The sequence below is a fragment of the Misgurnus anguillicaudatus genome, chromosome 13, assembly GCF_027580225.2.
Source record: "Misgurnus anguillicaudatus chromosome 13, ASM2758022v2, whole genome shotgun sequence".
Classification (NCBI taxonomy): Eukaryota; Metazoa; Chordata; class Actinopteri; order Cypriniformes; family Cobitidae; genus Misgurnus; species Misgurnus anguillicaudatus.
Genome location: NC_073349.2, coordinates 6,799,103 through 6,823,876, shown reverse-complemented (window position 1 = coordinate 6,823,876; position 24,774 = coordinate 6,799,103). Strand labels below are relative to the sequence as shown.

The 24,774-nt window shown below is 38.9% G+C and overlaps 1 protein-coding gene across 1 annotated transcript in view; it reads left to right on the top strand.

The window, feature by feature from the left end:
• lgr6 (leucine-rich repeat containing G protein-coupled receptor 6) overlaps window positions 1-24,774 on the top strand; it is a 116,068-nt gene that overhangs the window by 19,729 nt on the left and 71,565 nt on the right. The window lies entirely within an intron of this gene.

Sequence of the window (24,774 nt, the reverse complement as noted above, 5' to 3'; positions counted from 1 at the left end):
CTATGTGCATTTCCTGTTTATTACCGACATCTGGAAAAAACATACTAAAGCTCTCTAACTAAATCCTAAAGCTCAGTCTGCCTAGAGTACATCTTGACCCTAAGATGAAAACTTTGTCATCATGCTAAGCATGACGTGGCAGGCCGCAGTCAGCGTGCTCTGAGGACCCAGCTCTCCGCAAACTCCCCTCCCACCCATCCGGGGCTCAGATCTACGGCCAAGTGCGGTGAGTAAAGCCCGCTCAAAGCTCCATTCCAATAGCAGCCAGATCCGCTGGCAGGCAGGTGATAAATAGTCCCAGCGTTAATGACACTTAATGCTCGCCCAAATCCCTGCAGTAGCATCAAAGACGATAAGAGTCCCTTTGCTAATGCCACTCTATAGAAGAAGGGGATTACAAGGCAGAGAAAAGGAGAAGGGAGTTGATGAGACAACAGCGAGCGGGAGATCACAGTGATGCTCTGCGCCAACAAAGCCGGTGGAGACACGGAGGAATGTCTGGGTGGTGAAGGACGGGAAGGGGTTGGGTCTAGGGGTCCTGGGATGGATCAAATGCGGGAGAAGTGGGGCATAAGACACTAGAAATGTCTTTATTAAAGAGGCTGAGTCATCCCGATACCCTCGTAGACAGAATGGGGAAGCATGAGGAAGAGAAGCCGATATTGAGATTGTTTGAAGGACACTTTAAATAGTGTCATTGTGGAGAGGGCTTAGATGTTAGACACATTGTCTCATTTCAGAGAGCTGTGATGTGGCAACTGGTAAGCTAAGCATAAGAGTTCAGACAAAGTCCAGAAGTGCTCTCTTACGGAATTACAAATCCGTAAGAATTACATATAAAATTGCAGATGAGGTGCTTAAACTGTCATCTCAATTTCCAGACACTTTCTTTTTTGTGTAAGACGATCTTAAAAAAAAAGAATCAGTGATGGAATTGTCCCTGTAATCCAAGTTTTCCATGAACTTGACACTAACCTTACTATTCAAATACATTTTCATCAGTGCCGGCTTGTGACTGCTCATCCGAGGGGCGCAAATTCAAAATATGTGTTCGGGGTGTCATGTGTGTTGCTTGTGTTTGTTGCGTCATGTGAACCATGTGCATCACGTGTTTTGTCAAAATAAGTACCTGCTGCACACGCGTCAAAACCATTTATGATAAAAGAGACGCTCCCATTAAAAAAATACACGCAAGACACTCCCTTAACAGTAAACTCTGATTACGTATGAGATTATGCGAGTATTTGGCAAACGCAAGCGTCTCTTTTATTATAAACTCTTTAGACGTGTTTGCAGCAGGCACTTATTTTGACAAGACACGTGATGCACATAGGATCACTCGACGCGCAGAACACATATTTTGAAATTACAAACCACACTCATGACGGGCTACATACATGTTGTGACGAACTTTGCATCGAGCGCCCTCGAATAAAGAAGTCATCGGCCGCCACTGATTTTCATTAACAAACTTAATTTATATCATGCTAGCCTTTGGCAAGTAACATTCACATAATATAGTACATCAGCTTTTAGCCTAAAGGTTTGATATTTGCAAAGCTTTCTTCAAACTTGTAACGCCCATAAACAGGCCTTCTCAACTGCTAGGTCACGACAAACCTGTCCGAAAACTTGTGCTTTCTTGATGTTTTATTGTCACTTGACTTGACCGGGGTCATGAAAACCTGTTGAGATGCAATGCCCAAAATCATCTGGCATTACTGAGAAATTACACTATGCCAAAGTAGTCCACTTTAGGTTTCCAGACACTTCAAACAAATGCTAAAAGTCACTGCCATGTATGAGTCAAAGGCTAACGGTTATTGTATAGAGTCAACCGCCTTTTTGTGAATGCTTCTTTGCTTGTATGAAGTATGCAGGACTATCATTGCACTTCCTGTGAGTATTGTCAAACGTGGTGACCTTTGACTCATGCCTCCGGTCCAAACTGCGTCATCTTTTGTCAATATGCAAAAAGCGGTTGATGGAACAGAACAATGTCTGTTCTGCCTGTGTGCTTGTGGGAGGTAAAGGGAATTCTGGGACATAGTGAGCCTTCTGTGTTGAAGTGTAGCTGGTGTTTGTATCACGTTTAAATTTCTTTGAATTCATTTAAGCCATTTAGGCTTAAAAACCACACAAAAAATCCTCTGGGGGCCTATTTAATTTAAACTGCACGAAGCCGAGACATTTATGTTAGTGATTGAACTTTTTCACAAACTTGAGGACATTCATTAGATAGAAATTTTAAAATATTCATTTTAGATGGACTTGAAAGGGTGCAATGAGGAAGGATACAGTACAGTTAATAACAATCTAAGATTGCATCTCTTTCAATGCAGAGATCAAGACATCAGGTAAAAAATATGATGAGCGGGAATCTGTAGCCCTATCAGTGTGTGTGTGTGTGTGTGTGTGTGTGTGTGTGTGTGTGTGTGTGTGTGTGTGTGTGTGTGAGTGTGTTAAACTGAATGACATCCTTCCAATGCCCTAAGGGAAAGAGAATAAAGCACAGCTCCCATGACGTTTCCACAGACTAAACATCCAATTTCGCCACCCAGACATCTGACTCTCTCTCTCTCTCTCGCCCTGCTTCTTTTTTAACCATTAAGCATTTGTGGTATAAGGAAAATAAAGGCCGGCCAATGAGAATCCGTCTTTTCCACCCTCATTCTTTCTGTCCTCATTTTCTTTCTCTTGTTCCCTCCCTGTTCTTCTTCTTTTTACTTCTCCCGTGTTTTTTGCTCAGGTGAAAGAGTGTCCTCTTGTTCATTGTGCCGGAGTGAAAGGGAGGCCCTCTGCGCAACAAAAGACAGAATATTTATCTCAGGAAGCTTGACAGTATGTCATAGAAAAACATGTCTGTAGAAAAACAGAGGGAGGGGAAGTTAATATTGTCTCCTCCTTCCTGTGTCATTGTGAATTTGTGTAAGGAGAATGTCAAGCCAGACGGCTTTTGAGTGCTCGAGAAAGGACAAATATTGTTCTTTTCTCTTTCGTTTTTTTTTTCAGTTTTCCATACATTAGGGTCATATCGTATACCCTTTAAAGTCGGTCTTGTTGAATTCACCTCAGCCGATTACATAATCAAAGCTGCATGTTTTTCTTTTCTGATCACTCTGCAAACATTTCCTTTTCAAATTCACCCTAGTACTTGTTTCCAAATACACCTTTCGTTGATCAAAGTAACTTAACAAGCACTCAAAACCGTTCCTGTTTTTAATAGCCGATCATTGGCTGGGATGCGTGTCGAGACTTGCGTATGAACATAGAGACTTTTGATTGGAGAGAAGAAAGGGGTTTAATGTAATAGTTCACCAAAAAAATGTAATCCTTTCCCCTTTTTATTCCTGTGGAACACAAAAGGTGAATTTTGAAAAAAGTTATTCGAGTTATTTTTTCCAAGCAGGTCACAGAGGGCACATCACATAAGCTGCAACAATTATGAATACATTTTGTATGAAAATTATATATTTATGGTTGGTGTTCGCAACTGTGACTGCGGCTATGCTTACACAACAACGATGTAATAAAAAACAGAAACGTTTTTCTTTGCATTAAAAAAATCAAAAACACATGACAGCTTCGGGCCAATCATAATGTTTTGATATAGATGACGCGCTTACCCCTGCACTGTTTACAGACGTTTCCACACACAGGTTGCTTAAAAGTCTAGCACACCTGAAGTTAACATCCACATTTCTTCACCAAAGTTGCTCACAGTAGCTTACCATCTATCTGCCAAATTGCCGACGTCCTTAGCACACGCTCTATGAAGCCTATTGTGCAAACAGTAGCCTAACTTGCTTAAGATGCGGTTTCTGTTTGACTTCGCCTAATGCAATGTTGTTTTGTTATAAGCAACTTCACGACTGTCAGCATTTGCCACAGATGTGAAAACAACAAAATACGTACCGTGGATATGAAGCCATAACCCGCCATTGTTTACAAATACAACAATAAAATCACCGCGCGCCACAGGTAACTTCCGTTTTCTCTCTGAGTTTACCGTATTTTGATATTAATGTGTGAATGATTTCTTACTGGTAAAAAGACGGAATGTCACTGCGTGTGTGAACAGCAAATTTTTTTGCAACCTGATCTCACGAATTTCCGTGGTATAGTCACAGAATATTTGGCTCATTTATCCGTGTCATTGTCACAGATCTCCATATTTTTCAGTGTCCGTACAACATACTTTCTTTTCCGTGTCAGTTTCACGTAATGGTTACTAATTATTGTTTTTCCTATTTGTAAACCATTTTCGCTTTTGGTTTGGGGTCAGATTTGGGGTTTGGGTTAGGATGTTACTTTAACTATTGGTTTATACAATTTTTTCCGGATTTTTAAACAATTGTCGCCTGACGTTAGGGTTAGAGTTGGGTTTGGGTTGGGATGTCATTTTATGTAACAGAAAGTCGTTCTAAACCCAAACCCAAGCGACAATGGTAAGAAAATAGGAAAAACAATTGAGTAACCAATACGTGAAACTGACACGGAAAAGAAAGTCTGTGGTACGGACACAGAAAAATGCGGAAATCCGTGACAATGACATGGATAAATGAGCAAAATATTATGTTACTATAACACGGCAATTTGTGAGATCAGGCTGTTTTTTATTTACTGGTAAATCCATTCTGGTAAATTCATTGTAATTTACCGAAATTACTGTGTGAAAGAGGCTAGTATCACAAGCAGCACAAAGAGTGGAGTTTCTGTAGGCCTCGCAAATACCTGTAGTCCAATTAGTGAATGAATCATTCTTTCGAATCAGTTTTTTATAACAAACTGGATTGATTAAGCTTACCTGGACTTTTTTTGAGTAAACATTTTCTTTAGAGTTTAAAGAATGTGTGAAAAGAAAGTGCAGGAGAAGCTAAAGCTACGTCGGAAGAAACACAAGCGAGAGAGTGCATGTGTGTGTAAGAGAGAGAGAGATATGTCTGGAGGGCCTGCTTTTCTTTTTTGGGGTTGACCGGAGAACAAGGACTAGAGCAGCAGTGTTAACGACAGAGCTATTGAAACGGATCCAGGGCTTTGAAGACGACAGCAGCACCTGAGGACGGCCTGTTTATCTTGTGGCTTTCCACCAGTGGCCTAGGATTCACAGAGCTGTGTAATGTTTACCTAAACATGTCAGCTTTTAAAGCTGGAGGGTGATGAAGGGGAGGATTAGCTCTGCCAGCCTGAAGGAGGACGAGAGCATGAATGGAGCAGAAAATACTGAAGGACAGAGAGAGAGAGAGATTGCGAGACATTGAGAGAAAAAGTAAAGGGGGGTTGCTGTAGTAGCTTAGTGGGTGGGAAGTAGTTAGGAAGAGAGAAAGGTCAAACAGTTTGGATTTGATGGGACAGAGATAATTTATGGTGCCTGTTTTAGAGTAGAGAAAACATATCTTGTGGTAATATGGTTGATATAAATTCTCATCGTAGATGCTGTAGATGATTCACAACAGCACAGCAGGGTTTCGGAAGTAATGTCTCATTTATTTTCTACAAAGAGAAAAGATGTTAAGGAAATGAACCATAAGCTCAAAATGTACTTAGGCAATGATATATCTCTCTGTGAGATCCATAGGTCGTGTGACTTTAACTTTATGTTGTAGCATATGAATTAAATGTAAATAAATAAAATACACTTTGGTCAAAGTGGCCATTGTGCAGTGGTTACCAAAGCCTGTCCAACATAAACCTCATTCACACAGCTCTTTGGTCCCAGAAAATTTCCATTAAATTGGCAGAGAGCCTTCTGTGTCAACACAAACACGTTCTGTAAATGTTCTGGGATCGCTCCCGGGAAGTAGTAACATTGCCGTAACGTTTACGGAAAGCATTTTGTGCGAACAAATAGCAGAAGCAATGCCATAAGGAGTGTGCTGAAGTGAGGATGTGCGTGTCATCCCAACAAGAAGTTATAAAATGAAGATTAAAGGGACATTTCACTTTTTTTGAAAATATGCTCATTTTCCAGCTCCGCTTGAGTTAAACATTTGATTTTTACCGTTTTGGAATCCATTCAGCTGATCTCCGGGTCTGGCGCTAGCACTTTTAGCATAGCTTAGCACAATCCATTGAATCTGATTAGAGCATCGCACTCAAAAATAACCAAAGAGTTTCAATATTTTTTCTATTTAAAACTTGACTCTTCTGTAGTTACATCATGTACTTAAACCGACGGAAAATTAAAAGCTGTGATTTTCTAGGCAGATATGGCTATGAAATATACTCTCATTCTGGCGTAATAATCAAGGACTTTGCTGATGTAACACGGCCGCAGCAGGCGTAGTGATATTACGCACTGCCCAAAAATAGTCCCCTTGGTTACTTTCAATAGCAGGGGACTATTTTCGGGCACTGCGTAATATCATTGTGCCTCCTCAATCAGATTCAATGGATTATGCTAAGCTATGCTAAAAGTGCTAGCGCCAGACCCGGAGATCAGCTGAATGGATTCCAAAATGGTAAGAATCTAGGGGAGCTAGAAAATGAGCATATTTTCAAAAAAACGGGAGTGTCAAATTAACCTTCACGAAATGTCTGTAAACTGGACTAAAAGAGAGATTCAAGAGCTCCTTACAGTCCGCGCTGAAGCTTAAATCATTCATCAATATAATAAAACAGCGCATCATGTGCTCCCTATGATCTTATCATAAACAAAAATCCACGCGCATGGTTTCATGGTACAAAATCATGGATTATAAGCACTTCAGATGCTGCAGAAAAAACGACCAAGTGCAGGACTTTAAATACGTCACGTGTCGTTACAGGATCTTTAGGGCATGTGTGTAAACACACAAACAGATTCCGGAAAAACATTGGCAGTGTGAATGAACCAAAAATCAAACAATCCCAGATAAATCCCGGACTCATTTTCCGTGTATTTTCTGTAATCTCTGTTTGAAAAGGGCTATATTAATGTAGTATGCATGAAGTACATGTCGTAATGCCACGTGGGCACCTTATCCACAACACTAAGTCACTTTTATAAATGAGTTCATAGAAATTACTAAAAAAAGTTGTTATGAAGCAAGAAAAGTTAAAAACACGATATGACGCCTATGATATGAATCAAGAGCAGTGTGTTTTTTGTAGAAAGGTGTCTTTGAGCTGTCTGCAGCGTTATTGCCTGGTGGTCCATTGTACAAAAAGGAACCCCTATCCTGACTGTGACTCTTAAAGGGCAACTATGATTTTTTGCTTTATCTCATGTTATGCCGTGAAGCTGTAACTTCAAGCACTTTTTCCTCTCCGGGGTGGTCTCCTCTGAAGCTAGTGTAAAGACACTTTGAGAAGCTTTGGCCCCTGACTTACAGGAAAGTGTTTGTGACTTATACGCATAAGAGCGTCTGTGGAACGGAGACAAAAAACAGGAAACCTGCCAACAATGCTCAGATTGTTCCAGAAGTGCTGATAAATGGATTTCTGTCATTAAGGGGGCGAGAAAGACAGAATATCTCTAATGAACGTTCCTCACTCTAATAAACACATGCGGTGGCCTTATCAGCAAACAATGAGGCACCGGCTAGAGCATTAGCTTATCAGTTTGCGGTTTGTTGTGTGTGTGTGAGGCCGGAATTGTTTGGCGATTACGGGGAACGATTTCCGAGCGAAGTTCAAGCTTGTTATTTTGGGTCCCTGGGTCTCTTTGTTAAGCCATTACGTCAGCTCGGCGTTAATGATGAATTGAAGCATAGCTCCGACCTCCACATGTCGTTTCACCCAAAAAGGTCCTGAGGTTCCTATGGAGACGGTACCAACTTCTCCCAAAACAGGATCCTAATCTTTGCATCTGACTGACTTTTCCACCTTCCACATAGTCTTATGCACCACAGCAGGAATTTTGCATTTGTCAAGTAGAATTCCCAGAAATTTCCTTGTTGTTCAACATGGACTAGTCCCAAATCCTTTTGTTAATGTGGTAGGTCTGACTCAGGGATTGAAGTCACCATCATCTTGAAATTCATCATCTCCATCATGGTCATCATCATCTTCGTCAAATTCTGACACAGCTTAATAATGTTTTTGAAACTGGGATAGACTCAGCGTGCTTGAGGTTTTCCAAGTATCAGCAGTGGAAACTAAACTTTCTCACACTGATTCTCTAAATGACTGTATTTTAAAGTGAGGAGCATGCCAGGGCTGTCATGATGAGCTGGTGTGAGGCAGTGAAGATTAAAGCATACCTGTGCCAGGGTTTGGCGGAGGAATCGAACCCTCAAAAGCCACTTCAAAGACCTCCTCTCTCTCTCTCTTTCTTTGCTTTCACACAATATACATATATATTTTATACCACAGGGCTGTTGAATGCTTTATTTTGATTGGTTGAGAAATGTTCCACGGGTGTTGATTATTTTTCTGTAAAACGCACACCTAACTTGTCAAATGTCTTAAAATAACCACCAGAGCAATGTTTGTGGTAACCGTGGTAAAAGTGGAAAAATTGACTCCGGTCCTTTGAATTATTTGAAGATAATGCTCGCTCTGCTTCGCGACACGCCGCATTACCACCTTGGGTGTGCATTATTTTCACATAATTAAGCTTGAAACACATTTTTCACATTTTTATAGTAATATCCCTACTGAAAAATCCAGCAAAGACCAGCATAAGCTGGTAGCTGGTTTTAGCTTGTTTAAGGTGGCAGTAGCTGGTCTAAGCTGGTCCTCCCAGCCTGGCAAAGCTGGTCAAGCTGGTAGGTCAGCTGGTCTTCCAGCATGACCAGCTAAGTCCAGCTATACCAGCTTAAAAAGTGACCAAAACACAGCTAGACCAGCTTACTACACCAGCAATACCAGCTAAAACCAAGTTGGGAGACCAGCTAAAACCAGCTCACCAGCTTATGCTAGTCTTAGCAGGATTTTTTAGTAGGGATGATCTAGCAGACATGTTATAGTTATTGTTTAGTTTGAGTTTCCGGGATCAAGCTTAAATTAAATCTGTAAGTTTGCTGATCTTAACATACTGAGTTACCTTTACTCAAGTTTTCATGTAATGTCTGTGTATACAAAGCTGTTTTAAGTTTTACTAACTCAAAAATGATTAGTTAGTTTACTAGAAAACTTTGAGTTAATCAGTTTCCACAAGTTTTCTAAGTAAACTCAACGTATTACTATTTACAATCCATGGACTTCGCGAGTTAAGGCAAACCTTATGATCCATACGATCCCAGGATAATTTGAGAATATTCCACCGAACATCTTGACCGTCTGACCTCACAATGTCACCACCAAGGATATTGCTCACGTTATAGTTATTTTGACATTTAAAGTTCAACCTTAATTTCAAAACATATGTTTGAGATATAAACTTATTTCCAGGGTTTTGTACACACTGCATATATTTCCTTCTCTTAAATTGCTTCTGGCTTCTGAGGGCATATGACGGTGATAGATCTGGCAGTATAGGGAATATCCACGACTCATTTCTGTTTTCTTACATCTTTCAATCTTAAGCATAAATAGTGGCTGAAGATCAACAGTCAAAAACTTGACTTAAACGTAGTGTTCAAATTAAAGAAGGAGCGTCTCAACGTGAAGTCTGTCTCCCTAGACAGGTTTTTATTTTGTAATTTGTCCTCATAGGGCTAAAATGCTTTTTTAACCTAAATTTCACCTCAGTCCAGAGTGTGATAATCACAGAAAACATGAGGAGGGGTTTCTGACCGATGCTGACTTGGCCGTCATGCTTTTGTACGTATATATAAGTAAGTAATGTTATAATGCTTGCATATGTAAGTCCTGTCTGGTGCCCGAATAAAATTTTTTTACGTGAATTTTACTGGAGGCTAATTGGAGAGTTTAGAGACAGACTTATATCATGTGACATTGTGGCGCCGTGGTGGTGTCATGGACCTACGACACGGGCGATCCGGGTTTGATTCCCCTTTAGGGCAATAAAATATAAACTTTAACCAAGCGACCACCGTTACAACTGTCTTGTAAACGTGAGCTACGCGATTTTTTTGGCGTTTGATGAAAATAAATCCCATGCAATTATATTATATGACACATGACATGCTGGAAGGCACATTTTGTGACCTAAAGAGTTGTCTTCTTTTCCTTTGCCTCTAGGGCCGCTAGACGTGAAAAATACATGTCTAGTACCCCCTAGTGGCCAAAAAGTTCCATGGTGTGCCTTTAAGCATAAAACATAAAAGAGGTTGCGTTATTAAAGGGACACTTCACTTTAAAAAAAATATTCCAGCTCCCCTAGAGTTAAACATCTGATTTTTACAGTTTTGGAATCCATTCAGCCGATCTCCGGGTCTGACGGTACCACTTTTAGCATAGCTTAGCACAATTCATTGAATCTGATTAGACCATTAGAGTTAATTAAAGAGCTATTTAAAACTTGACTCTTCTGTAGTTACATCGTGTACTAAGACGGACGTTAAATTAAAAGTTGCGATATTAAACAAAACCGTTGGGTGAAGCGGTCATAGCAGTGTTTTATCGTGAATAAAGCACACCTATTGACCAATGAGAATCAAGGATTGGAACTAACCGTTTTATAAAGCACCTGTAAGGCACCTATGAAGAACCATCCGTGGGTGATATAGCACCATTATAGCACCAGATATGGTTCTATAAAGCACAATATAGTTCTACACAAATACTACATACGTAGGTGCAATGTAGCACTTAAAATGGATCCCCTATGATTACAAGCCAGTGAACCACTTTTAGTGCTATTTAGCACCGTTTATTTTTAGAGTGTACTGCACCAGTAACAACAGCTTGTTTGTTGACTATTTTTCTGACCGTATGTTGGATTATATACCTGAAATTCTATACTAATAGAAATATAATCTTTTATCTTACAGACTTTAATGTATTCACAGGTTTATATTTTTTAATATTTTATTTACATACCGTGTTTTAAAAGCAGACATATTTTTTATCGTTTTATTTCCTTGCCCTGCTTAAGACAAAGGCAACAGAGAACACCATGTTAGTCTATGATAAAAGCAAGAGAGACATGCAGAGAAGGAGAAAGGCTGCAGCTGTTTGGAAGTAATAAAGTCTTCATTGCACGTGTTGACGTTTATGAGTATCATCACTCTGAAGGCTGTGCATCAAACATCTCACATGTGCACGTGGCACAGGATTGCGACACAACCCCAATGTCATCTCCCGCAGGGCATGCAAAAGGGACAAGTCTTATAAACAAAAGCCCCTATGACTCGTGCCATAAGTACTTTTAATAATAACAGCAATAATCATCAAGATTCATGTGTGTAGCTTGAAACATGACTGCCAGCTATTTCCTTTGGTCTTTGAAGCACATTGCTGGGACATGGAATGCAGTCGTCACATCTGCCTTTCGCTAATTAAAAATATCTATATTCTTGATTGCAGTGGTTGCAGTGTGATCAACATGATAGGCTTTTTTCTGAAAACACTCCCGAATGTGTTAGATCAGCACTGCACGTTTGGCTGCACACCATGGCAAGTTTTCATTAATCGTAATTATTGCAATAAAATAGCATGTGTTGCATAAAGTGCTGAAAGAACTGAGACTTCCCACACGTTGAATTGGTTTAATGTTGTCAGCAGCAAGGGTTTATATTGCATACTAAAGCAACAAAGGCAAAAATTGTCCATTACAAAAATATTTACAAAACAGAGATGTAGTTGTGCAAAAAAAAGTGACCCTGCCTGTGTAATCCAGGCTAAAGTCTTATAATCTAATTATCAGATTAGGAACATCAAAATTTTATTTAAATCTTTGACATGATCTTTCCAACTAAATATTAAAGATATGATGAATATATTAAAGATTATTCACATGTTGGACCCAATGGTGTAATGGGCAGTGCTCCGACATATGGTGCAGACGCACTTTCTGTGATCCGAGTTTGAATCCTGGCTCGAGGTCCTTTACCACCTGTACCCCTCTGTCCACCCTGTCCTCTCATACTATCTATCTAAAAGGCAAAAATGACGCAAAAACATAACTATAAAAAAAAGATTATTCACAGAATGTTCTTTATATTATATTGATTTCATGTAGAAAACAGTAAATCACAAAAAATACTTCAGCTGGGTTTTCAGGCAGGGTCACAAAACATTAGCACAAAAAAGAGTGATGTAATAGTTGATAGTAAAATAATTGTTGTAATAGGTCGACCTGTTTGGGATGCACCCCACCTATAGATGTGGATATGTGGTTGTCTCTGCATGTGGTTTCGTAGACTTTCAATGGCCGCACGTGTGCATGTCTGTAAAGTCCACAAGGTCATAGGGTGTCCTATTTTTTGGTTTTAAAGGGATTCATATGGTGCACCCTTTTTTGGTCACTAGGTGCCCCCACACTTTCCCTGAGCCCACACACTTGTGCGAGCTTCTTTCCGATCGTCAAATGAATGTGTGCACTTGCAGGAAGAACATGAGTGATTAGGGTGCCATTTGGGAAAAGTGTGCTGTTTAGGACAGGGTCAATACTCCCAATTGAAGGTCGATCTCTATGTAGCCTACTAAAGGCGGGGTGCACAATCTCTGAAAGCCAATGTTGACATTTGAAATCACCTAAACAAACACACCTCTACCCCAATAGAATCTGGACCTTCTTTTGATAGACCCACCCCACAAATACGCAACCCAGGCAACAAAGTCGGTTAGTAGACACGCCCCTTACTGCTGATTGGCTATAAGTGTGTTTTGGTACTCGGCCCGACTCCCTTTTCCAAAGCGTTTCTCAAAAATCATGCACCCCGCCTTAAAAGGAATAGTTCATGCAAAAATGAAAATCGCTCCACATTTTACCCACCCTTAAGCCATTCTAGGTGTTTACGACTTTCTTCTTTTAGCCAAACACAGTTAAAGCTCTTTTCAGCTTTATTATGGCATCGCATAGTGTCCTTTTTTAAAAGCTCCAAAAAGCACATCCATCCATCAAAAACTAATCCATACAAGTATTAAAATGTCTTCTGAGGCATAGCAATAGGCTTCTGTAAGAAATCATATTTAAAACTTTATAAACTACAGGCATACGCATGTTCACCAGAGAGTTGAGGTCAGGCGGACCTCTGACCCAATATTACAAAATTATTTGGCTGGCCCTGATACCCTTGGATACGGTTATTTGTTGATATTATGACAATCAGTGGGTTTCTTGATTTTCATGCATTAGAATTTACATCATGTAAACACACATGCCAAAGAATCTGTGCCTCTATGCAACAAAAGAAAGCTTACGGTATGTTGTTTATTTCTACACCGTGCTTAAACTGTTGGTACCTCCCTGCTAAAACAATCTACTAATCCTGAAGTGGCACTAGAATTTACTGCTTATAAAACATGTTATTAATAGAGATTCACCGCACTAAATAGCATTTAGCGCCTTACCATTGATGATGTCTTACAGAAATGCATTAAATACTTTTACTCTTTTTACTCTGTCCTTTTAAGAAAAAGTATGTGAACCCCTTAACTAAATACTGTGTATGGACGGTATAACAATTATATATGATACAATAGTGGATTCAACAAAGTCTAATGTTAAAATACATGTTTCTTATGTATCCTTTTCACCTTAAATAATTTGGTGAGTTAACCCTCTGGGGTCCGACCATTTTGGGACACTGGCAGAGGTTGTGACATGCTCTTAGATTTGGTCTTTTTTCAGTTGCTTTAAACATAATAATGGCAAAAGTCTCATAACACTGTGTTAAGCACAAACTGGGCTACAATATTATATGAGCAACATGTATGTACATGTTTGTATTTTTGAGAAAAAAAATGTATGCGTGGTTTTTGAAAAAGCTAAATTTTTAAGTCATTGATATAAGTCCACAAAACATGTTTTAACAAGACTTTTCTAAACAGAATCTAGTAGTTTAGAGTTTTTTCTTTAAAATGATGTGAAAATCATTCTGCCTACTCATTCACATAAAACAATATATTGATTTAGAAATTCATCTATATATTTTTTGTTTAGAGGTGCCGTATGTGAGAAGGATTGATTGACAGCTGAGCAAACAAAAGACTCGCATAATAAGCTGCATAATGAGCCTTTAGGCAGGAATGTGAGAGGGAACTACAGTAAAGAATGTGAGGATAAAATAAATGTATACATGTTTGTTTGTGGTTTATTAAGAAGTTAACAATATAATTATTGATAATATGATTATTAATGATGGAGTATTTTAAGTTGATTCTGCCATGATAAGGAGAAAACATGTTCCATGTTTTTGGTCCCCAGGGAGTTAATAAGAATAATATTAACTCTCTTGTGTAGTTTCCAATTCCCACTATTAACTGGTTGGTTATTAGCATAAATATCACTAGAGAGATATTTGCTGTTTATTAGTACTTAAAAAGCACATATTAATGCCTGATTCTGCAAAAATTCTGCCTGATTAATGCCTATTCTACACCCTTAACCCAATTCCTACCAATACTTAAACTTAACAACCACTTTAATAAGTATTAATAAGCAGTAATTAGGATTATATTGAGGCAAAGTAGTTTAAATACTTTTAAAAGTAAAACGTAATTAAATACTTTTTAAAGAGAGTAATTTGAACCGTAATCTAATTAGACGATTGAAGATGTAATTAGTAACAAGTAATTAATTACTTTTTTAGTAACTTGATCCGCCATTTTATTCTGTCATCTTTTCCCCCTTTTTCCCAAAACGCGATAAACGCCAGTCGTCATTCTCAACAAATCACAGTGCACCATTCCAAGCATTGTAAACAATAATGGCAAGGCGTTAAATACACACAGATTCCTAGTTTTCCTCATCTACTTTGTGATCAACAAACAAACAAAAACGAAATAATACTTCGATAGCATTGATAAACCTGTGGTGTTTTTTTGGCCGAGAAGAAACGTAAGCCATTAACATCGAATAATTTACGTGAGATGCACTCGGGACACAGAAAAATGTTGGCTGTTGCTTGTTCTCCCAACAGCATCAAGCTTTTGTCATAATCCTATAAAAAACTTTACATTATTTTACTCAAAGCCAATGTAAATCGAACAGGACCAAAACATTTTACAGCTGATCGTTGTGAAAAAAGTTCAGCGACGACGTCCCAAGGATAACGGCAGCAATGTTATTAATATGACAAAGTTAGTGTTTTGATTTATGCCATTAATGTTTTTTTCAACTAAATGAATATAACATGGCAAAGATGAAAGCAGATTTATATATTGATTCAATAGATTTATAGCATTTTGAAAAAAAAAACGTTTCATGTATTTAGGCAAGGCAAGGCAAGGCAAGGCAAAGTTTATTTGTATAGCACATTTCATACACAAAGGTCATTCAAAGTGCTTTACATAGAAATGAGAAAACAAAAATCAAAGATACATGAATTTGAAATATCAATTAAAAGAAAATAAATGTGATTTTAATAAAAACTGTTTAAATGTGTGAAAAAGAATAAAACAGGAATAAAAGTATAAAACAGTTAAAAATAAGAATAAAAACAAGAGAAATAGAAAATAATTAAAATAGTGCATATATAATATAGTGCAATCAGTTCGGACGCAGCATAGTGCTCATTCAGTAAATGCATAGCTAAACAGATGTGTTTTGAGTCTGGATTTGAATGTGACTACTGTTGGAGCACATCTGATCTCTTCTGGAAGCTGGTTCCAGCTGCGACTGGCATAAAAGCTAAAAGCTGACTCTCCTTGCTTTGAGTGAACCCTTGGTATTTCTAGCTGATGTGATCCTAATGATCTGAGTGATCTGATAGGTTTGTATTCAATGAGCATATCAGCAATGTATTGAGGTCCTAGTCCAATGAGTGATTTATATACCATTAATAATACTTTAAAATCAATCCTAAATGTAACTGGTAGCCAGTGTAGCGACCTGAGGACTGGTGTGATATGTTCATATTTTCTGGTTCTGCTCAGAATCCTGGCAGCAGCGTTCTGAATGAGCTGGAGCTGTCTAATGGTCTTTTTGGGAAGGCCAGTGAGGAGGCCATTACAATAATCCACCCTGCTGTTGATGAAAGCATGCACAAGTTTCTCTAAGTCTTGTCTGGAAACAAAGCATCTAATTCTTGCGATATTTTTGAGATGATAGTATGCTGATTTAGTTATTGCTTTGACATGACTGCTGAAACTAAGGTCAGACTCCAGAATCACACCAAGATTCCTGACTTGATTTTTAGTTGTTTGACCCCTAGCGTCAAGGTATGCATTCACCTTGAGAACTTCATCTTTGTTTCCAAACGCAATTACTTCAGTTTTCTCTTTGTTTAACTGAAGAAAGTTTTGGCACATCCAACTGTTAACTTCATCAATGCATTTGCACAGGGAGTCAATGGGGCTATAGTCGTTAGGGGATAGAGCTAAGTAGATCTGGGTGTCGTCTGCATAACTGTGATAGGCAATTTTGTTCTCTCTCATTATTTGGCTTAGTGGGAGCATATACAGGTTGAACAGGAGTGGCGCAAGAATTGAGCCTTGCGGGACTCCGCATGTCATGGATGTCCACTCAGATTTATGGCCACCTATACTTACATAATAACCTCTCCCTTCTAAGTATGACTTGAACCATTTCAGGACCACCCCAGAAAGTCCGACCCAGTTTTCCAGCCTGTCAAGAAGTATGTTGTGATCGACAGTGTCAAAAGCAGCACTGAGGTCGAGTAGCACCAGCACTGATAGTTTGCCTGTGTCTGTGTTGAGGCGAATATCATTTATTATCTTTATGAGCGCTGTCTCTGTACTGTGGTGTGGTCTAAAACCAGATTGAAAAATGTCAAAGTAACCATTAGAAATTAAGAATTTGTTCAGCTGATTGAAAACAACTTTTTCAATGATCTTGCCTATGAAAGGAAGATTTGAGATTGGTCTGTAGTTGCTCAATACAGTGTTATCTAGGTTGCTCTTTTTCAGGAGGGGCTTAACAACTGCAGTTTTAAGGGACTTTGGAAAAGTCCCAGAGTGAAGTGATGAATTTACCACTTTTAGGAGATCTGCTTCTAAACAGTTAAGGACACTTTTGAAAAAAGATGTTGGGAGTGTGTCAAGGGCACAGGTTGATGTTTTAAGATGTTTTACTGTTTCTTCCAAAATTTTACCATCAACTGCTTCGAAATCAGACATCGTAACTACTTTCTGATGTTGTGGTCTGATTTGTCTGACCCCGGCGCAGCTCAAGGATGTGCTGATCACCTTTCTGATATTATTGATTTTCTCAGAGAAGAAGTTAGCAAACTCACTACATTTGCTGTCTGAGAGCATTTCACTTGGAATGTGACTTGGGGGGGTTGTTAGTCTCTCTATAGTAGCAAAAAGAGTGCGTGTGTTATTAATGTTTTTGTTTATAATATTTGAAAAGAAAGTCTGTCTAGCTTTGCCTAGTTCCACACTGAAAGCACGAAGGCTGTCTTTATAGATATTATAATGGACTACAAGTTTTGTCTTCCGCCACATGCGCTCAGCTTTTCTGCATTGTCTCTTCATATTCTGCACCTCTGTTGAGTTTCTCCAAGGTGATTTTTGCCTGCCATTCTTCTTCCTGACTTTTACAGGAGCAATATCATCGATTACACTCTTAACTTTCGAATTAAAGGAATCAAGGAGAAAATCAACAGAGTCTGCAGATATGCTTGGTGTTAAAGATATAGCCTTCATAAATAGCACACTGGTGTTCTCATTTAAGGATCTCTTTTTGACAGACACAGATCTAGTTTCAATAGTAGGAGAGATTAATATATCAAAGAAAATACAGAAATGATCAGACAGTGCTACATCCTTAATAACAACTGATGAAATGTTTACACCCTTACTGATAATTAAATCTAGAGTGTGTCCACGATTGTGTGTGGGTCCATGTACATGTTGAGTCAGATCAAAAGTATTTAAAACAGCTGTGACATCTTTTGTCATAATGCTTTCTGGCTTATCTATGTGAATGTTAAAATCTCCAGCAATAGCAAAACAGTCAAACTCTGAGGAAATCATTGATAACAGTTCTGTAAAGTCCTCAACAAATGCTGGAGAGTATTTTGGGGGCCTGTAAATAATGATCAGTAGAATGCGTGGGGTACCTTTCAACACAATACCTAGATGTTCAAAAGACGGGTAATTCCCAAATGACACTTGCTTACATTGATAGACATCTTTAAAAAGAGCAGCAAGACCTCCACCCCTCCTAGCAGCTCTGCAAAAACTCAAATAGGTAAAGTTAGGAGGGGCTGTTTCATTAAGGACTGTTGCACTGTAGCTTTCTTCTAGCCATGTTTCATTTAGAAACATAAAATCCAGGTTGTTTGTGGCTATTAAGTCGCTGACTAGAAGTGATTTGTTTTTAAGTGAACAGATATTTAACAGTGCTAACTTAATAGTACATTTTTTTTCCCTAACAGAGATCTTAGTTTGACAAGTCACAGGCAGCAGATTAGATTGATTTGCCACACGATTTGATCTAGCATTACACTTTCATATCATGTACTAAAACAGAAATAGAGAAAGATATAGGCACACTGAGTTCCTGCTTTTGTAAACATTTGATAAAAGTTTTAGTATTCTCATAGCAGGAACCCGACACACATCACTGAGAGCCATTATCAGTTGTTTTTGGTTCACCTACAGCAGATGGAGGAGGGTGTGTGCCTTGGCGTTGTGTCAGAGACCGAAGAGCTCTCACAGGACGAGGAGGGGGAACTGGGCCCACTGGCTTTGGTGGTTTTGGGGCTTGCTGTTTTCTGGTTGAAATCTGTGGGCTTGCAGCAATAGAGTGGGATAGTTTAGTTCCAGCATAAACCAGTTCCTCCATTTTTCCGGAGAAGGTCAAAAGCGGGGATGCTGGAGAGAGGAATGACATATCTAGTGAGGAGTCCTGTTGTTCTGATGTGACCGGAGGCTGTGATATGTTGTCCTGGTTTCCCTGGCTGTTTTCCAGAAAGTCGTCCTTGGGTGCTGAATCTTGGAGCCGTTCTAATCTGACACAGTCTGACTGTAGTAAGCTCTGTGGGCAGGACTCAGCTGAGATTGTGTCCATGAGCAGTGGTTGTTGTGGCTGAGTGGTGTTATCTCTGTCCTTGTGGGATACGTCAACATCATGTCCATTCAGGTGCTGGAAAGAAGTCCTGTGGTCATTCATACTCTGTCCAGGTGTGTGTGTGCCATTCAGGTTGAGTGGATTGGCACACACTGCTGAAGGATGATGAAGGGAGAAATAGATGTTGTCCTTTAGAACTCTTGCACCCAGCCTGTTTGGGTGGATGCCATCCTGTTTAAATAGTTGTCTCTGACTCCAGAAAAGATTGAAGTTGTTGATAAAGTTCAATCCTTTTATGTTGCAGGTTTTTTGCAGCCATGTATTAAGTCCAAGCAAACGTGAAAACCTATTTGTTCCTCTTGCTGGAAGTGGTCCACTGATGAACGGCTGAGCTTTTACTGTTCTGAGTGTTTCAAAAAGTTTGTTGAAATCCCTCTTAAGGAGTTCAGATTGCTCTTTGTGAATATCATTCTTCCCTACATGAATGACAACTCGATTTACAGTCTTATGTTTCATCAGAATGTTCTTAAGTTCCCTGTTTACATCAGAAACGGTTGCTTGTGGAAGGCAGCACGTAGTTGAGTCTCTGTTGCTATAGTTTCTGATTATTGAGTCACCTAATATCAGAGTTCTGGGCTCGTGCCGCTGTCTGCTCGATCTTGAGCGGCAGGTAGCATCAGTGTTAGCTGCTGGCTGATTTGATCGGTGTTTAGTCACATTTATCACATTTGGGGATTCCTCACTCATATTCATTAATACTTCAAATCTGTTCTCAAGATGTATAGGTGGTGGTAGAAAGTCAGTGTTTGCAATCCTTGTCCTAGCTGTATCTGGGGTAGAGGAAGCTATTGCGGCAAAATGTGATGCTCGTGACAGTCTGATTTCTTGAGTGATTTTGGGTCTTGCTCCCTGTTTGTACCATTGATTAGTGTGTTGATCATTAGATTTATGGGACTCACCGGCTGTTTGCTGAGGGCGTCCATGATGACGAAGCTCTGTTGTGTGTTCCGTCTGGTTTGGTAGTCCTGTAAGTAACTTTGTTTCAAGAACAGCAATCCTTTGTAAAAGTCTGTGGCAGTTTGTGCAGCAAGTAGATTGTTGATGAGGCATTCCTTTTTCTTATCCTTTTCAATGAAGGCAGCTGTGTTTTTCCTTCTGGAATGTAAGCTGATGGCGGTGGGAGGCTAGACGGATGAAAAATTCCACTTTTTTGTAATCCTCCAGTCCCGAAAGTTTGTAAATTGACGTTGATGCCAAGCTTTGTTGTTTGAGCACTATGCTGATTTGCTGAAGTTAAAATTATAAGATAAAATATAAAAGCGATAGAGCAAAGCGCAGAGCAGTAAGCAAAAGCGTCCGAACAGTAGCAGAGCAGGAAGTAAAATATTGCATTTTCCACAAAATGATCAGTTTTTATAATAAATCTTTGAAATTCAAATGATGGATTTGAAATTTTTATGTTTTTATAACCTTAAGATGCCATGTGAAAGTTTGAAACAGAAAATAGTAGTTTTATCTTGTCACTTTCTTGGTATATAGAAAACACGTTTTTACTGAAATTAGTCAAAATAGATTTATTTTGTTTTGGAACCAAACTTTTCATTTATTAAAATATTTTTGCCCAGAGAAATATATTTTTTTTTGCCTTGCTTTTTTAGAGGGTAGCTTAGCTGTTTTCTTTGTTCAGGGTAGCTTCTGATAAACAGTGAGACTTTCTGCGTTCTTTCTACTTTCTGATTTCAAGTAAGTGATACGGCTTCTGGCCATTTCGTGTAGGTGCTGTGGGCCAGCAGTCAACACGCTCAATGTTCAAATGCTTATTAGGTCATAAATACCAACTGTAGTGTGCGATATTTTGAGTAGCTCAAAACCTAAATATTCCCTCCGGTTTAACAGGTTTGTGTTGACTGCATTCCATGCCACCATGTCTGTGGAAAACAGTGGTGGTCAGGTCAACTCATTTCGTCTCTGTTTCTGAGTGAAGTTTTCCAGCCCTCATCTTCAGCAAATTAGCTTTTCACCTTGTCACGGTTGACACGCCGACAAAACAAATAAACAGTGAAGTATCAAAGTGTATATGATGAATATTTTCAGACATTTCAGTTTATCCTCTCAAGCCTGGTGGTCTACGGTTATGAGAAGCTGCCCTTTTGGCTGTTCCAGGCCTCCGGGGACCACGAATGAAGTAACGTTGCAGTTCGGTTGCATCAATGTCAGCGCGCGCAGCCTCAAGAGTTTAAAGTGGCTACATGAAAACCTTGCTAAAATTTTTAAGCTCATATGTTCAAGGTTGACATTTTTGCAGCGAAACCACTATAACAACACCGCAGCTGTGTTATGCCTATGAAGTGGCACCCTTCTTGGTTTGAATATTTTATTACAGCTGTAGGTTGAGGAACGTGTCAAAAACTTCAAATAACTTGGAGAGGTACAGACACAACTTGTTTCTTGATGTGCCTATAATATCAAACCATCTTGGGCGTTCGTTGGAAAGAATAACAGACGTGACAGTATTTCATTAATACTTTTCAATAATCTTATTCATTTAATTCATAAACATATGATTACTTTTCTTCCATAAAATAAGCACTTTTTTGGTTATTTTAGCTTAAATAAATCTGTTCAGGATCATTACATATGATGTAAAAGTGCATTAGAAACCTGAAACATCCTATGAATTCTTACTGTATGTGTCTTATATGTACATTTTAGTAGCTTATGTCATTTTTTTATTATGATTATTGTAGAGTACAAGGGCAAAAATAAATATATCTGACTTCGAACTGTCTCTTGAAAGACAAGGACACAAAATATGAAGATGATGAAGATGGTTTGATTAGTTTGAAGGCAGAGAACATCTGTACACACTTACTACAAACCATGGAGGAAATTACATCTGTTGAACAATAATTCAGACTGGAAAGGTTTTTTTTCCACTCTTCCTCTCAGATGGATGGTAAAATGTGCAGGTGTGGGTTTTCTTTGATATGAAAGTGCATATGTTTCATTCGGATGGGTCTTGGCTGCTTTGGTCGGCTGGAAATCGTCAAAGTCCGAGTCTCTCATCAAACGACCCGGAGATTGTCCAGGTCACTAACTGAAGGAGCTGTCTAGATCTGAGGAGCTTGTATAATCTATTACTATTGATTAAATTGAATCGCAATCGGGCCAGCTGATAACACAAAGCATTTGTAGACACCAGATATCTTTCGCCTCGTCGAGACAGGTTAGTCTGTCACAATCTCAAGGCTAATTCCGGCTCTGGAGTTCATTAATTAATGAAATGGGAAATTGAGAGCGGCACGCATAATAAAAAATAACAAAGCCAGATTTCATATGTTGTAATCAAGAGTTGCTCGGTTTTTGAAGCCAGGCAACTGGAGCAGGCAGGATTTTCGTTTGAAATGTGAGAACGGCTGTATGGATTACTCGTAATTGTTTGATGAGTATAATCAATATTGTGCGCTTTTTCATTTTGATTACAGTAAAAGTTAAATGAATTTCAGAAGGAGGATTATTGTGAAGTTCTTTAGAGGTTGGACAAGCATATCAAATCTTTCCAGTCTCTTTTAATAATGTGCAATTCCAGTTTTATTTCAAATAATTCCCCATCTTGGAGCATGATCATGCCGTTTCTCAATATGCGTTCTTGTCTGTACTTGCGTTCTTGTGAAAAGTCATCAGACGCGGCCCATGTATTGTTAATTTAAAATTCACACCAAGCCAAGTTCACATAAAATCCTTGCATTGAGGATGTTTTGGGAGGTGACTTGTTTGGGCAGCAAGTTCCCCACAATGCATTTCGTTATTTGAAATATGTCTGTTAATGTATCACAAAATGTAGTTGTGTCTAATGGTCAAACATTAGATATAAATCATTTAGGGTATATCTTATTAGCAATCTTTGGTCTTAGGCAACATTTTCCAACTACTTTTTGTAAGTTTATTGAACTAACTGATATTTTGAGTAAGGACAACTTAATAATGGATTTCAATAAATGTGAAAATATTAAGTAGCATTTTAAAGCAAGACTATGTAGTTTTTTTACCTTTAAATAATGTCTCTAAAATTATTTCAGTGATAGAACAACTTATAACTGGACAAATTGTACTGTTGCTGCAACCTGAGCAGCCTCCTAGCTGCTACAAGAACACTCTGAAAGTGGCGGTGGAGGGTAGGATTATTAAAATGGCAAAATAACATTCAATAAAACAGTGTTGATAAATAATGTAAACAATGGTATTCATTTTATGAATGTTGCCATGTTAAATTCAATTAAAATATGCTGAGAAGGTCCGTAACCAACAGGAAAATCACAGCACATCTCAATTCTCCATTTGCTGTCCTTACGTCCTTCCAAGTTTGTTCTTACAAGGTTGCCGGTGTCCACAAGAACGCAAGTCCTTTCTTAGTATCAGGGGGCGGGGCAATACTTTACTAATTTATTTATTTCTTCATTTTTGACTTATTTATGACAAGTCACTTGATTGGTGGACAGGAAGATCACAGCACATCTCAATTCTCACAAAGATGCATTTGCTGTCCTTACGTCCTTCCAAGTCCGTTCTTCCAAGGTTGCCAGTGTCCACAAGAACGCAAGTCCTTTCTTAGTATCAGGGGCGGGGCAATACTTTACTAATTTATTTATTTGTTCATTTTTTACTTATTTATGACAAGTCACTTGATTGGTGGACAGGAAGATCACAGCACATCTCAATTCTCACAAAGATGCATTTGGTGTCCTTACGTCCTTCCAAGTTTATTCTTCCAAGGTTGCCGGTGTCCACAAGAACGCAAGTTCTTTCTTAGTATCAGGGGGTGGGGCAATACTTTACTAATTTATTTATTTGTTAATATTTGACTCATTTATGACAAGTCACTTGATTGGTGGACAGGAAGATCATAGCACATTTCAATTCTCACAAAGATGCATTTGCTGTCCTTACGTCCTTCCAAGTTCATTCTTCCAAGGTTGCCGGTGTCCACAAGAACGCAAGTCCTTCTTAGTATCAGGGGGCGGGGCAATACTTTACTAATTTATTTATTTGTTAATATTTGACTCATTTATGACAAGTCACTTGATTGGTGGACAGGAAGATCACAGCACATCTCAATTCTCACAATGATGCATTTGCTGTTCTTATGTCCTTCCAAGTCCTATCTTCCAAGGTTGCCGGTGTCCACAAGAACGCAAGTCCTTTCTTAGTATCAGGGGGCGGGGCAATACTTTACCAATTTATTTATTTGTTCATTTTTGACTTATTTATGACAAGTCACTTGATTGGTGGACAGGAAGATCACAGCACATCTCAATTCTCACAAAGATGCATTTACTGTCCTTACGTCCTTCCAAGTTTATTCTTCCAAGGTTGCCGGTGTCCACAAGACACAAGTCCTTTCTTAGTATCAGGGGGTGGGGCAATACTTTACTAATTTATTTATTTGTTAATATTTGACTCATTTATGACAAGTCACTTGATTGGTGGACAGGAAGATCACAGCACATTTCAATTCTCACAAAGATGCATTGTCTGTTCTTATGTCCTTCCAAGCTCGTTCTTCCAAGGTTGCTGGTGTCCACAAGAACGCAAGTCCTTTCTTAGTATCAGGGGGCGGGGCAATACTTTACTAATTTATTTATTTGTTAATTTTTGACTAATTTATGACAAGTCACTTGATTCATGGACAAAAAGAAGCAAGGGCAACACTGTCACAACCGCAACCTTCTTAAAACGGATGCCATTAATCTGAGTGCGTCATTTAAAGCCCAGGTGCTGTAAAATTTCCTGCGTGCCAGGGA